Source organism: Ranitomeya variabilis, chromosome 4 (genome assembly GCF_051348905.1).
Source record: "Ranitomeya variabilis isolate aRanVar5 chromosome 4, aRanVar5.hap1, whole genome shotgun sequence".
NCBI classification, from domain to species: Eukaryota; Metazoa; Chordata; class Amphibia; order Anura; family Dendrobatidae; genus Ranitomeya; species Ranitomeya variabilis.
The window spans coordinates 399,475,979-399,481,978 of NC_135235.1; the positions used below are offsets into that span (position 1 = coordinate 399,475,979).

General features: G+C 51.7%; 1 protein-coding gene across 3 annotated transcripts in view; it reads right to left on the minus strand.

Annotated features, from left to right (window-relative positions):
- LOC143764891 (uncharacterized) overlaps positions 1-1,969 on the minus strand; it is a 56,936-nt gene extending 54,967 nt beyond the window's left edge. Inside the window, exon 1 of one of the 3 annotated variants that reach the window (XM_077250974.1) lies at positions 1,834-1,969. The gene's annotated coding sequence lies outside the window, so the exon portion shown is untranslated. Of the gene's footprint in view, positions 1-1,745 lie in introns of all 3 variants that reach the window. The other 2 variants (XM_077250972.1, XM_077250973.1) reach the window with 2 other exon arrangements.
- Between the last annotated feature and the right edge of the window lie 4,031 nt (positions 1,970-6,000).

Consider the following 6,000-nt stretch of genomic DNA (forward strand, 5'->3'; position numbering starts at 1 on the left):
AGATGCATATGGATATAGTGCACAGTCCTGCATACAGGGGGGCATGCAGAAGATGCATAGGGATATAGTGCACAGTCCTGCATACAGGGGAGCAGAAGATGCATATGGATATAGTGCACAGTCCTGCATGGGGGGGGGGGCAGAAGATGCATAGGGATATAGTGCACAGCCCTGCATGGGGGGGAGGGCAGAAGATGCATAGGGATGTAGTGCACAGTCCTGCATGGGGGGGGGGGGGCAGAAGATGCATAGGGATATAGTGCACAGTCCTGCATGGGGGGGGGCAGTAGATGCATAGGGATATAGTGCACAGTCCTGTATACAGGGGAGCAGAAGATGCATATGGATATAGTGCACAGTCCTGCATGGGGGGGGCAGAAGATGCATAGGGATATAGTGCACAGTCCTGCATACAGGGGAGCAGAAGATGCATATGGATATAGTGCACAGTCCTGCATGGGGGGGGGGCAGAAGATGCATAGGGATATAGTGCACAGTCCTGCATGGGGGGGGGGGGCAGTAGATGCATAGGGATATAGTGCACAGTCCTGCATACGGGGGGAAGAAGATGCATAGGGATATAGTGCACAGTCCTGCATACGGGGGAAGAAGATGCATAGGGATATAGTGCACAGTCCTGTATACAGGGGGAGCAGAAGATGCATAGGGATATAGTGCACAGCCCTGCATGGGGGGGGCAGAAGATGCATAGGGATATAGTGCACAGCCCTGCATGGGGGGGGGCAGAAGATGCATAGGGATGTAGTGCACAGTCCTGCATGGGGGGGGGGCAGAAGATGCATAGGGATATAGTGCACAGTCCTGCATGGGGGGGGGCAGTAGATGCATAGGGATATAGTGCACAGTCCTGTATACAGGGGAGCAGAAGATGCATATGGATATAGTGCACAGTCCTGCATGGGGGGGGCAGAAGATGCATATGGATATAGTGCACAGTCCTGCATGGGGGGGGGGGCAGTAGATGCATAGGGATATAGTGCACAGTCCTGTATACAGGGGAGCAGAAGATGCATATGGATATAGTGCACAGTCCTGCATGGGGGGGGCAGAAGATGCATATGGATATAGTGCACAGTCCTGTATACAGGGGAGCAGAAGATGCATATGGATATAGTGCACAGTCCTGCATGGGGGGGGCAGAAGATGCATATGGATATAGTGCACAGTCCTGCATGGGGGGGGGGGCAGTAGATGCATAGGGATATAGTGCACAGTCCTGTATACAGGGGAGCAGAAGATGCATATGGATATAGTGCACAGTCCTGCATGGGGGGGGCAGAAGATGCATATGGATATAGTGCACAGTCCTGCATGGGGGGGGGGGCAGAAGATGCATAGGGATATAGTGCACAGCCCTGCATGGGGGGGGGGCAGAAGATGCATAGGGATATAGTGCACAGTCCTGCATGGGGGGGGGGGGGCAGAAGATGCATAGGGATATAGTGCACCAATCCTGCATACAGGGGGGCATGCAGAAGATGTAATAGAGAAACAGCCATGTGTATATGAGACGGAGTGCAGAAGATACATGGGGATACAGTTTGCAGTCCTTTATATGGGGACCACAGCCCTGCACACGGGGGGCGCAGTCCTACATATGGCACTGCATACAGGTGAGCAGCAGACACATCCAGCATGCAGGACAGAGACGTAGGCGCCCTGTATAAGTGACAGTTCACACTAGCGGCACATGTGTGCATAGCCACAGCAGACAGCTTCCATACCACACTCCTGCAGCGGATAAGAGGACCCTAGGACCCAGGATGTTATGATGGCTTCATCCGGCTCCGCGCACAGCGGCCACCTACTCACCAATATGACTTACTTCATGCCTAGAGCGCTCATCCCTGCGTGTCGGACATCACATGACTCGCTGTGTGTAAATCCTTGGCCCTTGCCACTTACTTTTACCAAAAGTAATATGGCCGCGACGTCCTGCTTCCATATCAACGCGCATGCGCAGTGTAATACCGCTAGGAGGAAGACTTGGCGAAAACTGTGCGATGTGCAGCGCCATTTTGTTGTGGTTTCAATCTTTTGTCAAGGAAAGGGGGTTCCCGAAATACGCTCATCTCTGTAGAGCCCAATGTGTTCTGTTATTGTTTCCTTCATAAAAAAAATAAGCTGCGTTTATTATTAAGGGGATATGAGAAGTGACCAGCATATCTGTCACTCCATGGAGAGAAAGCTCCCCAGTGGGTTCGTCACCAGAGGGAAATTGGTAGGCCATGGAGTCTATACACCAGCAAGTACTGGTCAAGACTTCTCGGTTGGGATTTCTTTCTTTCATACCATATGGAGACACACCAAGCACTTGGTACCATACCTACATACCTCCCAACTTGTGAAGAAGGGAAGAGCGACAAAGGTTGTGGCGAATTGTAGGCCACGCCCCTGAACACACCCATTCCACAACTAGTCACACCCATATCCACGCCCCAGCCACACCCATTTAGCGCTGCTGATTACATTGTTTCATGTACAATAATTATAAACAGAAAAATAAATACATTTATTTACAAGTAATTAATTAAAGCACATGTTACACCCCACTACTCAGTCTCTATTCTGTGCCCACTCACTTTTCTCCCCCCATACTGTCTCCTCACACTATTCCCCTCCCTCCTCATACTCTCTTCTCTCACATCCCTCCCTGTTCACCATACTGTCTCCTCATATAGTTACCCCCTAACTTTCTATACTGCCTGCTCACACATACCCGACTACTCGCTCTGTGTCTGCACACATCCCATCAGCCTCACTCCCCATACTCTGTCCACATACATTTTTCACATCTCTACTCACATACTGTGTCCACATACATTCCCCCGTTCGATCCCCATACTGTCTGCACCCATCCCCCATACTGTTTCATCATACATGCCCCCAATTCCCCCGTACTGTTTTCTTGTACATGCTCCCCCTTCCCCCTCATTGATACATGATAAAACTACTACTCCCTTAGTAGTTTTACTATTAGGGCTCATTTCCACTTGCGAGACATACGTCCGTGTCTCGCAGGTTAAAACCCTCTTCTGGCACCGGCACTCCAGAGTGGAGCGTGCGGCTGCACAGCAACACATGGAGCTGCACGCTCCGCTCCCAAGTGCCGGCGCCAGAAGAGGGTTTTAACCTGCGAGACACGGACGTATGTCTCGCAAGTGGAAATGAGCCCTTACTGGGATCCCGCTCCTCACACTCAGCAAGTATCTGCACTGCGGACTATATACCCGAAGCATCACACGTCACTGCTCTGTGCACAGTGTACCCAGTACTTCTGTTATATACAGTCTGCTCTGTACTCCTCGTACACACGGCTCCGCTCCATACACCTCGTACACACATGGCTCCGCTCCTTACACACGCGACTCCGCTCCATACACCTCGTACACTCAAGGCTCTGCTCCATACACCCCGTACACTCGGCTCTGCTCCGTACTCCCGCGGCTCCACTCCGTACACCCCGTACACATACGGCTCTGCTACATCCACACTGTGCTCTGCCTGAAAAGAGGAGACAATTTTGTCTTCTCGTCATGGTCCTGTATGCTCCATTCTGGCTGCTGTCTGAGTCCTCGTGTGTGCCTGCTTCTTCACTGCTGTGACTGACTGTCATGATATGCAGGTACACTGTGACTCAGAGCACACAGGAACTGCTGATTCTGGAGGTCACTGTTCTCCTTGCTTTGGCTGCAGAAATTACCTCAGTCCAGAAGTAAGGAAGCTGGACGACGAGCTGAGCTCTCTCTGAACGACGAGAAAAGGGGGAGACAGAGAGGGCATGTCCTGATACAAGAGGGGGCGTGTCTGCTGCTTCTCACTAGTACAGCGCGGGAAAAGAAGATCCCGGCCGGGACAGCGGGAGTCTCAAAATCAGGACTGTCCCGCTGGATCCGGGACCGTTGAGAAGTCTGGTAAAACTGATGAAAGCAGTGCCGAGCAGGCCTAAGCATCCAGAGCAAACCTAAGCATCTAGGGCAGGCCCAAGCGCCCGGGGCAGGCCCAAGCGTCCGGGGCAGGACTAAGCGTCCGGGGCAGGACTAAGCATCCAGGGCAGGACTAAGCATCCAGGGCAGGCCTAAGCGTCCAGGGCAAACCTAAGCTTCCAAGGCAGGCCTAAGTGTCCAGGGCAAACCTAAGAGTCCGGGGAAAACCTAAGTTTCTGGAGCAAGCCTAAGCATTCGGGGCAGGCCTAAGCATCCGGGGAAGTAGACGTCCATGCTGAGCCCGAGCCATGGTTGGTCGTGGAGACATCTCAGGCGGGGCTTATACCTCCATATCTTTATAGGCCCCTCTCTCCGCACACCCATCTTCTTTTGTGGGGTGGTGTGACTGTAAATTAGGGTGCCATCTCCTGCCATTCCAACTGTATGTAAAAACAAATTACACATTTTTACAGGCTTGACCTTGAAATCCAAACCCTAACTCTAACTTTAGCCCAAACCCTAACTGTAGCCTTAACCCTAGCCCCAACCCTAGCCCCAACCCTAGCCCTAACCCTAACCCTAGCAATAACCCTAGCCCTAACCCTAGTGCAGCGCCCCAGAGTCCTGGTCGTTGCAGTACTGTGGCTCCGCCACTAAGGGGAGCCATGGTGCGTTCGATGGCACTGAAGGAGTTCCTCCAATCAGGTATCACAGACACCAATATGTTTCACAGCTGGGCCTCCGGGGGGAGCTAAGGGTGCTATTCATTAGGCCACTCCCCACCATAGTGGGTAAACTGGGGGTCAGGCAGGAAGTTAGTAGAGAAAGCTGACTGGATCGAACGAAGCAACACCTAGTGAGAGAGGGTGTTGTGGAGGAAGAGACAGTAGGGTCTCTGCCACGGGTGGGATCCTGGCAGAGGCTTGGCATTGAAAGAACGTAACGGGACCGTGCCTGCTCAGAATAGCGGCGGTGCCCTAAGAAAGGATTAGAAGCGAGATAGATTGTGCTGAGTGAGAAACGAAATCAAGCAGAAGGAGAATACCAGCAGGGGTTTTGTTGAAAGAGGCAGCACTGTTATGACCCCAATGGCGAGGGTCTCAGAGGAACGTGGAAGTCTGCAGAATACAAAAATCCAGCTCATAGGGCAGTGGTAACTGGGTTGACCATATATCTACTCCTAACGCCAACACTAGAAGTAGCCGGGGATCATTCCTACGTTGATTCTAGATGACACGCGCCAGCCGGAGAATCTAGCTACCCCTAGTAGAGGAAAACAAAGACCTTTCTTGCCTCCAGAGAAGGGGACCCCAAAGCTGGATAGAAGCCCCCCACAAATAATGACGGTGAGGTAAGAGGAAATGACAAACACAGAAATGAACCAGGTTTAGCACAGAGAGGCCCGCTTACTGATAGCAGAATAAAGAAAGGTAACTTATATGGTCAACAAAAACCCTATCAAAATCCACACTGGAAATTCAAGAACCCCCGAACCGTCTAACGGTCCGGGGGGAGAACACCAGCCCCCTAGAGCTTCCAGCAAAGGTCAGGATATAGATTAGGAACAAGCTGGACAAAAATACAAAACCAAAACAAATAGCAAAAAGCAAAAGGCAGACTTAGCTGATATAACTGGAACCAGGATCAGTAGACAAGAGCACAGCAGACTAGCTCTGATAACTACGTTGCCAGGCATTGAACTGAAGGTCCAGGGAGCTTATATAGCAACACCCCTAACTAACGACCCAGGTGCGGATAAAAGGAATGACAGAAAAACCAGAGTCAAAAAACTAGTAACCACTAGAGGGAGCAAAAAGCAAATTCACAACAGTACCCCCCCCCTTAGTGAGGGGTCACCGAACCCTCACCACGACCACCAGGGCGATCAGGATGAGCGGCATGAAAGGCACGAACTAAATCGGCCGCATGAACATCAGAGGCGACCACCCAGGAATTATCCTCCTGACCATAGCCCTTCCACTTGACCAGGTACTGAAGCCTCCGCCTGGAGAGGCGAGAATCCAAGATCTTCTCCACCACGTACTCCAACTCG